We start from the raw sequence: 12,299 nt of genomic DNA, 5'->3' as shown, positions 1-12,299 counted from the left end.
CTGAAGACTTGAGAGACCCAAAATATTGCATGGTGCACCGAAATAACAGCCATGGGTTGACTGACTGTTATATGGTGAGGACGATGTTTTATAGGCAAGTGAAGGAAGGGAAGATACTCTTAAATGGAGAACAAAACCAAGAAGGTGTAAAAAGCACTCCTTTTCCTCATCATGATGTTGGAATGATAGGCGTTGAAGGAGAGATAATGCTGACAGAGATCGTAGATCAAGCAGAAGAGATGGTCACTATGGAGGAGTCCTTGGATGAAGACACGTTGACAAGAGGTATTTTGAAGTCTTGAGGTTGTAGAATCATGTTCAACCAACTTGGCTTGGAACTCCACATTCAGAAAGAGGTGGCTAGAGCTCCAATAGGAGTAGTTCAGAAGCATGAAAAAAGTTTTGGGGGCGTCAACGCTCCGCTCACAAGATTAGCAAAGGCCCATGCAAACGCCCTGGTGTTTCGGGACCCTGACTCATTCAATGGGGAGTTCTATCATAATAAACCATTGTACGTGGAAGCAGTGGTAAAAGGCAAGAAGGTCAGAAGGGCCTTGGTGGATGTTGGCTCGGGAGTAAATATCATACCCACTCATATATTTATAGAAATGGGAGGTTTTGCTGATCAGATAAGGCCTACTAAAGTAGGGCTCAATGCTTTTAATGGAGTGGGTGTGAAATTTAAAGGATGTGTTAATGCTGTCTTGGAAGTTGGTCCCATAAAGACCAATAATAAGTTTCATGTGGTGGATGGAAGCTCTAGCTACCACATCCTACTGGGACGTCCATGGATTCATTTACATCGGTGCGTTCCTTCAAGTTGGCATCAACGCATAAAGTCTAGCTGGAGAGGGAAGGATATTAGCATCTCAGCCACTGTAACACCCTTTGATGCAGGAGAAGCACATTTAGTGGATGCAAGTTTTTATGAAGAGTTTGCGTTACCAGGGGGTCAACAAAATAAAGCCTGTGTGGGAATGCGCCATCGGAATACCCAGACAAAAAGCAGTATGAAAGAACACCCTGATGGAGGAAGCACCAAAAGAAAACACCAAAAAATAAGCAACAGCAATCGAAGACCTAGGGCTTCATAAGAAAATTCTTCCAGGTGGAGGATATAAGTGGTGTATCCTATAGGAACTCGGGGGTCCAGGGAAGAAAATTACCAGAACTCCCCTGGCCCCGACATCCTAAGTGTACAAGAGAAAGAACATCTTCAAAGCAACATAGGAAATGCCCTTCCCCAACTCCAAGATGAAGCAAAGCAGAAGGAGGAAGAATGGGAAGAGATTAATTTAGGGACTGAAGAACACCCGAGGCCTTTGTTCGTGTGCAAAGCTCTAGGGGAGAAGGAGAAAAGGGATTTGATAGCGCTATTAACAGAGTTCAGAGATGTGTTTGCTTGGAACTATGATGAAATGCCGGGGTTAGACCCAAACCTGGTAACTCACAATTTAGCTGTGAGGAAAGGAACAACTCCTATGCAAGCTCCTAGAAAATTCTCCAATGAAATAGAAGCCCAAGTAACGAAAGAAATCGAAAAATTACTCGCAGCCAAATTTGTCAAACCAATACAACACCCCTCTTGGTTAGCCAACATAGTACCAGTGAAAAAGAAAAATGGGCAGATCCGGTGCTGCGTGGATTTTAAAAATCTAAACAAAGCATGCCCTAAGGATGATTTTCCTCTGCCAGATATTGATAGAATGGTAGATGCTACAGCCGAATTTGAAAGGTTCTCCTTCATGGATGGATTTAGCGGGTACAACCAAATTAGAATGGTTTCGGAAGATGAAGAAAAGACAGCATTTTGAACACCCGTAGATGATTTGGTTGTCAAGTCAACATCCGAGAAGCAACACACAGAACACCTCAGAGCTATGTTCTCTAGATGCAAAAGTATAGACTTAAGATGAACCCCATGAAATGTGCCTTCGGGGTGTCATCTGGAAAGTTCTTGGGATTCAGAGTCCACAAAGGAAGCATTTCAGCTGACGAGGATAAGATTAAAGCTATCCAAGACATGGAACCTCCAAAAGACATCAAGGAACTTCATAAGTTCATAAGCAAGCTGGGGTACATTCGAAGGTTCATACCAGCATTAGGGGAGCTCTTAGGACCCCTAAGACCTTTGTTGAAAGAGAAGAACACCTTTAAGTGGGAACAACGCCACCAAGCTGTAATGGACAAGATCAAGGACGTTTTTACATCCACTCACACCATGACGTCCCCTCAACTTGGTGCACCATTGAAGGTATACTTAGCGGTAGGAGAAGAAGCAGTTAGTGGATTAATTGCACAAGAAGGTGAAGGCAAAGATAAACCCATTGCTTATGTTAGTAGAGCCATGAAAGGGCCAGAACAAAGATACTCCTCACCAGAGAAATATTGTCTCGCTCTGGTGTACATCTCACAAAAATACCGACTGATTGTGTACTAAAAATATAAACCTTTTTTGTACATAATCTATTTTTATAATGACCTACAAACAAGGTCAAAAAAGAGTTAAGTTCCTCCTAAAGGTATTGGGCTAAAAGGATGGAACCCAAAAGAACACATTGAGGAGTTGAATTTCTCTTCAGTGGGAACTATATTGGTGGAAGTGGATTGGTTGGATTTGGAGTGTAAAGGTGTCATCTAGTTGAAAGAAAACCAAACTAGATGTTCCTTCACTAATGTCACATGTCAGGAGCTTTAGTTTAACGTGTGGGAATCAACTTCATATCCTACCTTTTCAGTTGACAAGACTTGAGGTGACACAAATACCTAAAGATATTTTGGAAAAAGCAGTAAACCAAATATCAGACTAAAACCATTGGACAATAGATTTCCTCTTCATCATGGTTTTACACTATAAAAAGGACCTACTATTTTCACCTTCACTTTCACTATTTTTCACTTTCACCTTCACCTTTTTCTAGACCTTTCTTATTCCTAAAGTTGAGAAGCTAAAAAATCCATCTTTTTCTCTACCCAAATTTCCTTTCATTGTTCTTCATTTCATTTACCACCTTTATGAGTAAAAACTGGTGTTCTGGTGTTCCACCAAAACGCTCAACAACCATTAACCAACCCCTGTCCACTTTAAACAAAGCTCATTCATCCTCTTGTGACATTAGTGGAGATCTCAACACTTGTTCTCGACCTCTATTTCTCATCATTAGTTCTCGTATTGCTTATTTGTCATTAATAGAAGTGTTTTTCCTCACAAGTTTACTTACCCCGAATCTCTCATCTTAACTATTATTTTTCACTTAATCTATTTTTCACAAAACTCACCCGAATCATTTGGCGACTCCACTGGGGAGGAACACTTTGACGTGATGGCTAGAGATCAAACGAGTTATAGAACCCCCTCACCACCTCTGTTCGTGAATCTAGAGAATATGGAGGAAGACGAGAACACCCCAGTTACTTGTAGGGAGTTGACGCATATTCTAAAAGTCAAGGGATCGTGAAGCTGAGTTGCAAGAGTTGGAAGGAAAAAGAGAAGTTGTGGGAAGCAAGATGGAAGAATATCACCGGAGACTGGCATTAGCTTATGACAAGCACATTCGGCCCAGGGTGTTCCTAGAGGGAGATCTAGTACTAAAAATCAGTAGACGCAGTAATAAGGAAGATGTCTTTGCCAAAATAGGCTCACAAATGGGAGGGTCCTTACATTGTTTCTGAGGTACACCCTAATGGACACTGCATCATGCTGGACCCGGATCATGGAACAACCATCGGTCCCATCAATTTCAAGTACGTTAAACAGTACTATGCCTAATTTCATTTTTAGAAGCTAGAATTTTAACTCCAAAAGGCTTCTTTATCAAGAGCCAATGTTTATGTTATATTATTCTGCAAGCATTCTGCAATACATGAGAAAACTGCTTTAGCAATCATGCACTCAAAAAATGTGAGTGATGCATCTTAAGAAATTTGCAGTACAAAATAGTTCCAAAAAAGTGAAGTGTTCCACCGTTCAAGCTCCTAAAAAGAGTCGAGCATAAATAGGACAAGAAAGTTATGGGTACCTTCCTTTTTTTTTTTTGGAACTATTTCAAAAAAGTGAAGTGTCCCACCCTCAAAGCTCCTAAAAAGAGTCGAGCATAAATAGGGCAAGAAAGTTATGGGTACCTTCTTTTTTTTTTTTGCCTAAAAAAAAGGGCAGAAAAAAATGGCTACTGCTTTTTTTAAAATCATACACTCCCCCTGCAAAAAAAATTAATTAAAATAAATTATTTTTATTTTTTATATCTATTTATGGTTACAAATGAACATTGCTCATAATTTTAATTCAATTTCTTTTTTATTTGGGATTTCATTGGAAACATATACAAATGAGGATATAACATCTAAAGCTGTAAGGTGAAAGATCTTTATCAAAGAATCTCTATAGCTAATTCCAAAATTAGCAACCCAATATACATGGGGCCTGAGAGGGGTTAAGACAAAAACAAGGAAAGAAGAAAAAGGGTCTTACCAAGTAAGAAGACAGAGTAAAAAGACGGAGCAAAGTTGAATGTGGGAGTGTCCTTTACCCTAAGAAAAATTCCCAATTGTTGAAGAAGACAGAGGATTTGGATGGTGGTGGTGATAGCAGTGATGATCCTGCGCGGTGTAAAAAATGCCCTAGCAGAGATTATGAGGAACACCTCTCTCCTACCCTTCCAGGTGTTCTCTCTCCTTATGTGTCTCTCCAAATTCAGGTACTCAAATTTAAAACGCGTCCAATTAAAAGGGTAAGAGTTTCTCCCCTTCTTATTCCCTTATATATTAAATTATTATATTAAATCAAATTATCCCTCTTTTTTTCATAAAAAAAATATTTCATTTTTTATGAGTACATAATCATATTTAAATTATACAGACATATTTATATTTGAATATCATAATATTTACAAATACATATCTCATTATGACAAAAAATGAATAAAAGAGGGGAGATTTGATTCTTTAGAGTTATGATATGTTAGCCAAAACAAAAATTTTCTTGTTCTGTTGAGTACAAAAAAAGTTTAATGCAGCTTGAGGGAATACTTTGTACCCTCAAAGACTGCATGGGGACTTATGATTGTGTACTAAAAATATAAACCTTTTTTGTACATAATCTATTTTTATAATGACCTACAAATATGGTCAAAAAAGAGTTAAGTTCCTCCTAAAGGTATTGGGCTAAAAGGATGGAACCCAAAAGAACACCTTGAGGAGTTGAATTTCTCTTCAGTGGGAACTATATTGGTGGAAGTGGATTGGTTGGATTTGGAGTGTAAAGGTGTCATCTAATTGAAAGAAAATCAAACTAGATGTCCCTTCACTAATGTCACATGTCAGGAGCTTTAGTTTAACGTGTGGGAATCAACTTCCTATCCTACCTTTTCAGTTGACAAGACTTGAGGTGACACAAATACCTAAAGATATTTTGGAAAAAAGCAGTAAACCAAATATCAGACTAAGACCATTGGACAATAGATTTTCTCTTCATCATGGTTTTACACTATAAAAAAGACCTCAAGCCACCTCTGTAAAGCACTCTCACTTTTCACTTTCACCTTGATCACCTTCTTCTTCACAGACCTTGAATCCTTTTTCATCCTTTACTTTCACCTTCAACCAGACTTTCACCTTCACTTTCACTATTTTTCACTTTCACCTTCACCTTCTTCTAGACCTTTCTGACTTCTGAAGCTAAGAAGCTAAAAAATCCATCTTTTCCTCTACCCAAATTTCCTTTCATTGTTCTTCATTTCATTCACCACCTTTACGAGTAAAAATTGGTGTTCTGGTGTTCCACCAAAACACTCAACAACCATTAACCAACCCCTGTCCACTTTAAACAAAGCTCATTCATCCTCTTGTGACATTAGTGGAGGTCTCAACACTTGTTCTCCACCTCTATTTCTCATCATTAGTTCTCGTATTGCTTATTTGTCATTAATAGAAGTATTTTTTCTCACAAGTTTACTTACCCCGAATCTCTCATCTTAACTATTATTTTTCACTTAATCTATTTTTCACAAAACTCACCGAATCACCGACACTACTTTCAAACACATCAAGTATAAATCGTATAAAAAAATGAATGTCTCAGATTTTTAATCAAAAAGCCAATGTTGACTAGAAGAATGAGTCGTTGGGCACTCCTAATAAGCAAATATGATGTGAAATCGGTAACACTTACCACCATTAGGAGCCAAGCTTTGGCTGACCTCTTGTCGATATGTCTTGAAAAAGCAACGATTGAAGAGTTGCCGGATCAGATTCCAGAAACAATAGAGACTGTTTATGCTTGTAATGAAAAGGAAACATGGACTCTCATGTTTGATGGAACACCTTCAAATCCTCAAGGAGGGGCAGGGGTAATCCTTACAGACTTCCATGGAAGAAATCTGTCCTTCATGTTTCAATTGGATTTCTCTTGCACCAACAATGAGGCAAAGTATGAAGCGCTAATGCTCGGTCTAAAGATGGCTCAAGAAGTTGGTATCAAGAAACTCCATGTCAAAGGAGACTCTAACCTAATAATACAACAGATCCAAGGAGGGTACGACACGAAGGAAAGGAGTCTGGCCTTATGCAGAGAACAAGTGTAGCGCATGATGAAGGTATTTGATAAGATCTCATTTGAGCATGTACCCCGAACAGAAAACAAGCATGCGGATGCTTTAGCAACATCCGGGAGTAGAATCACTATTCAAAATGGACAACATGCTTTAGAACACCGGGTAGCTGAAAGTTCTTCCAAAGAAGAAAGGATGTCCGTGGAAGAAAAAACCAATGATTCGCGAACGCCTATACATGAACAGCTCAGAACGCTCAACATCACCAAAGAAACAAGAGGATTTTGCCTCCTCAATGGGTAAATGTTCAAAAAAAAAAAACAATGATGGACTCCTCATGAAATGTGTAAGAGAAGAGGAAGGGAAAGAAAAAGCAGAACGACTGCATGGAGCCACTTGCGGAGAAGAGGGCCTCGATTTGTACCGAAGGCTCCAGAGGTGGGAATTTATTGGCCGAAAATGAAGTCTCATTGTGATGAATTACAAGCTTCCTACAAGGCTTGTCAAGAAACAAAAGAAAGTACGCAGATATGTAATGTTCACAATTGGCAACAACCTATCATAGAGTACCTTGATGCTGGAGTTTTGCCTTCAGAAAAAATAGAAGCTGAGATATTGAAGAAGAAATCAGAACGATACTTTTTGCAAAAAGGTGAGCTGTTCAAGAAGAGTTTTACCGGGGAGATGCTAAGATGCATTCGAGATAAAGAAAAAGATAAAGTCTTGGAAGAAGTCCATCAAGGAGTATGTGGAAGACACCAAGAAGGAAGGGCATTGTGGTATGACTAATCAGGATTGGCTATTACTGGCCAAAAATGAAGGAAGATACAATCAACTGGGCCAAGAGGTGTCCGCAATGCCAAAAGCATGCAAACTTGATACATGCGCCAAGCGTGCAGAAGAACAGCCTCAAAACACCATACCCATTCCATACATGGGCGGTAGATTTTGAGGGACCGATCAACCCCCCATCAATGGGAAAGAAATGGATTCTAGTTGTAACAGAAAGTTTCACCAAGTGGGTGGAGGCTGTGGCCATCAGGAAAGCAAATGCTGAAGCAGTAGTGAGATTTATCAAAGAAAATATAATATGTAGGTTCGGGCTGCCAAGCATTCTAGTGTCTGACAATGGAACCCACTTTGTTAACCAAAGAGTGTGGGGTGTTCTTGAACAATACCAAATCAAACATCACAAGTCTTTCCCCTACTACCCGCAAGGCAATGGCCAGGCAGAGGCTATGATAAACCACTATTTTATGGTTTATATTGTGTTTATTTATGTGGTTTTATCATGATCTTTACCCACTTATTCATTAAATAAGCATGCATTTATAATTCCTTCCTAAAGTTATTGCATGATTGAAAACTTGCTTCCTAGAGACTTTTAATTATGTATTTTATTTCTCCTTTATTCCATTCGATGCGGTGATCTGTGTGTTAAGTGTTTCAGGCTTTATAGGGCATGAATGAGTTGGAGATTAGAGAGGAAGCTTGCAAAAATGGAAGGAACACAAGGAATTGAGGAGATGACCAGCGAGAAGTGACGCGGCCACATGGATGACGCGACCGCGCGAAAGAAAGGAAATCGCAGTGACGCGGCCGCATGGATGACGCGACTGCGCGGCATGGAATAGCACAAGCGACGCGGCCGCATGGATGACGCGACCGCGTGGCAAAGCAGAAAGCCGAATGACGCGGCCGCATGGATGACGCGACCGCATGACATGCGCGATCTGCATAATCTGCAGAATCGCTGGGGGCGATTTCGGGCCTTATTTTGACCCAGTTTTCGGCCTAGAAAAGCAGACTAGAGCCAGAGAACATGCAGAAACCAACAACAACATTCATTCCGCATAGTTTTAGTTTTGAGATCTAGTTTTTCTCTCCTCTAGGTTTTCTCTCTACACATTCATCGTTTTTAGGATTTGTTATGTTCATTGTTTTTGCATTGGGATATTAAGAAGAGTTATTGCCTCATCAAGACTTCGACATTCTAGTTCGTTTTCTTTACTTGTCACTTACTCTTCCATGTTCCTTAATTTACTTAATTTTACTATTGGATTATTTTAGCATTTATTAATATAAGAATTACTTTTATTTTTAATTAATCTTTTGATCATTATTTATCATGTCTTTCTTTAATTCCCTTTCTTATGTTATGAATTTTACATTTACAATGAGCGAGTAGTTCCCTAACTTGATGGGGAGATGATTGAAAGGAACCCTTGAGTTAGGATGCTCAAGAGAGAGATTGTAATTGGGTTTATTGTTGGATTGCTCTCTATTCACTAATACCAATCCTCCCAAGAGTGGGTTGGAACTTGTGGATAGAACAGCATTCCAACTCGTTTGACTTCCCCTTACTTAGTAAGGGACAACTAAACACAATAACCCTCAATTGTCAATTAATCTTAAGAGTACTCCAACACGAATAGGGCTTCCAGCTAATCAACACGCAGTCAAGGCTTTTATTTAAATTTATATAAATTCTCTAATTTAATTTTCTGTCATTCAACTCAAACCTTTTAGAAAACATCTGATTAATAAAATAGTACACTTTTCTGCAACTCGTTGGGAGATGACCTGGGATTCATACTCCCAGTATTTTGATTTTAATTTCTGTGACACCCTTCTAAATTGATGAGCGGATTTCTGGTTGGTTGAGAACTATACTTGCAACGCATATTTTATAACCATTCTTAACTCGCCAATTTCCGCTCCCATCAATTTTTGGCGCCGTTGCCGGGGAATTGCAATAGAGTGCTAAAGTTATTAATTGGAATTATTTATTTGCATTTTATTTTATTTTGCTACTATGAGCTGCTTGTTTCTTTCGTTAGATGACACGTTCGCTTCCTGATCCAAGCTTGCTAATATTCGATCCTGAGATTGAAAAAACTATTTCACGAATAAGACAAGCTCGGCGTCGGTTAGTCCTCTCTGAGGGCGGATCTGAAACGTCATTTGAGAAAGAAACTAGCCCCCGTTCTACTGATTTGGTTGTTTCACGCGCAGGTAACATGGCAGCAGCCAGGAGAGTTACTATCCAGGAGGCTGGAGCCCCTGGTTTTACAATGCAACCATTTCAAGCGCATCACCCAGTGGTAGCTACAGATTTTGAAATAAAGACCGCATTGCTCAATTTGATGCCCAAGTTTCATGGCTTATCTGCTCAAGAGCCTATCAAGCACCTGAGAGATTTTCAGGCAGCCTGTTCTACTGTCAAGCGTGAGGGTGCAGATGAAACTTCAATTTTGCTGAAAGCTTTCCCATTTTCTCTTGAGGGAAAGGCAAGAGAGTGGTACTACACTCAACCAACAGCAATTGTATCCAATTGGGATACACTGAGAAGAGAATTCTTAGAAAAGTTCTTTCCAGCTGAAGTTACTGATAAACTGAGGAAAGATATTTCCATGATTGTTCAGGATGAATCCGAGACGCTTTATGAATATTGGGAGTGCTTCAATAATCTTCTGGAAGCTTGTCCCCACCATATGATTGATAAGATAGTGTTACTCGGTTATGTCACACAGGGAATGAGGCCCCAAGATAAGACCACATTGGAAAGTGCTAGCAATGGGTCTATGAAAAAGTAGAAGACCATTGATGAGGCATGGCAATTGATCAGCGACTTAGCTGAATCTACTAGGAATCACAGGCAGAAACAAGGCCATGCAAAAGCCGTGGCAGAAGTATCCTCTAGCAGAGAGACTGCCGCTTTAACTCAGAGTATCTGTGAAATGACCAACTTGCTGAAGCAAATGCAATTGAATCAACAACAAGTTCAGCAAGCTCAGCCTTCTCCAGCACAGCAAAACCAACAGTTAGTCCCACAGAGAGTTTGTGGAATCTGCGCTAATTATAGCCATTATACTGATGAATGTCCGCAGCTCCAGCAGGAAGACAACACTGTGGCAGCCACACATAACTTCTATGACCGCCCCAACCAAGGGTACAATCAAGGTGGCAACTACAGCCATGGATGGCAAGACAATTCTAACCAGAATTGGAGGGACAACAACAACAACAGAGGAGGCAGAGATAATCAGGGAAATCAGAGGTGGAATAACAACAACAGGCAGCAGAATCAGAATCAGCCTTACAGAGCACCTCACTTAAGGCAATCCCAAGGACCACAGAATACCCAACAGCAGACCTCTCAATTTACCCATCCTTCTGCATCTGCCAATGATGACTTACTATAATCTATTGATCGGAGACAGCAGACCATGGAAAATAACATTAATGCCACTCTAAATGGTCTGAACGCTACTTTGCAAGCTCTTGTCTCACAGATTGGTTCAATGAATAACTCCAATAATCAACCTTTGAGCTCCAGTGGAATCCCCTCTCAACCATTACCCAATCCCAAGGGTAGTATTAATGCCATCATCCTGAGGTCCGGAACCACACTGCAGGAGAGGAACCAGGAGGAGCCAAACCCACCAGAACACGCCTCAGCTGAAGAGGTAGTGGAAATAGAAGATGTTGAAGAAGAAGAGGACATACAAGACGTGGCTGAAGAAGAAGAAGTGAAACCACAGGAGGAAGCACTAAAAGGCGCAGACACTGCAGAAAACGCCACTCCCATCCCATTTCCACAACTTGCAAGGAAGCCCAGGAAGTAACTGGAACCTGATCCAAAAATGGTAGAGATATTCAAAAAGGTTGAGGTAAATGTTCCCCTTTTTGATGTTATTCAACAGGTACCTAAGTATGCAAAGTTTCTAAAAGATTTATGTATCCATAAAGACAAAATTAATGAATTAGAAACTATTCCTTTAGGAAGTTCCATATCTGCTTTAATGGGGGATTTACCTGAAAAGTGTAGTGATCCAGGTCCTTGTATAGTTAATTGTACTATTGGTGGTGTGATAATTTCTGAATGCATGTGTGATTTAGGAGCATGTGTAAGTATAATACCTTTGTCTATATATGATGTTTTGAGGCTCCCTCCCTTAAAAAGGTCGGCAGCTCGTTTTGTGTTAGCAGATAAAAGCATTATTACAGTAGTTGGAGTTGCTGAAGATGTACTAGTAGGCATTAAGGGACTCACGTTTCCCACTGATTTTTATATCCTGAAAATACCCTAAAATGACTCAGACAAGCCATCATCAATCCTACTCGGAAGACCATTCCTGAAGACCTCAAAGTTTAAATTAGATGCTTTATCAGGAACATACTCTTTTGAAATAGATGGCCGAGTAGTGATCTTCAATCTGAATGGAGTTATGAAGCATCCTCCAGAGGATCACTCTATCCTCAAGTGTGACATTATAGATAAAACCGTGGCTGAAATTCACCAGGAGGAATTTGAAGAGAAGCACACAGGACAAGGTCCAAGTGTGGGGACATTCTCAGAGGATAATGACAGTGCCTTACCACTGTTACCAGCTCCAGACAACCCAGAGCCTGAACATGATCAGAAGTTAGAGTTAAAACCCCTTCCTCCACACCTCAAATATGCTTACCTTGAAGACGGGCAGAAGTTTCCGGTTATCATTGCAAGGGAACTCACTTCTCAACAGGAAGAGCAGCTACTTGGTGTGCTGAGGAGGCATAAGAAGGCAATTGGTTGGAGTTTGGCAGACATAGTAGGCATCAACCCTTAAGTCTATGAGCATAGAATATTTTTAGAAGAGGGAGCAAGACCTGTCCGTCAACCCCAGAGAAGACTGAACCCCACTATCCTAGAGGTTGACAAAAAGGAAGTGACCAGACTACTAGAGGCAGATATCATCTATCCCATCTCAG

At 40.2% G+C, this 12,299-nt stretch overlaps 1 long non-coding RNA gene across 1 annotated transcript; it reads right to left on the bottom strand.

The window, feature by feature from the left end:
- On the bottom strand, positions 2,761-6,007 carry LOC110265424. Its single transcript, XR_002351573.1, has 3 exons — positions 5,593-6,007; positions 5,496-5,562; positions 2,761-2,864 (listed from the first exon to the last, which is right to left on the bottom strand). It is a non-coding gene; the product is annotated as an uncharacterized LOC110265424 (long non-coding RNA).

Source organism: Arachis ipaensis, chromosome B08, assembly GCF_000816755.2.
Source record: "Arachis ipaensis cultivar K30076 chromosome B08, Araip1.1, whole genome shotgun sequence".
Classification (NCBI taxonomy): domain Eukaryota; kingdom Viridiplantae; phylum Streptophyta; class Magnoliopsida; order Fabales; family Fabaceae; genus Arachis; species Arachis ipaensis.
Note: the sequence above shows the minus strand (reverse complement) of the source record. Positions and strands in the feature narration are given on the sequence as shown.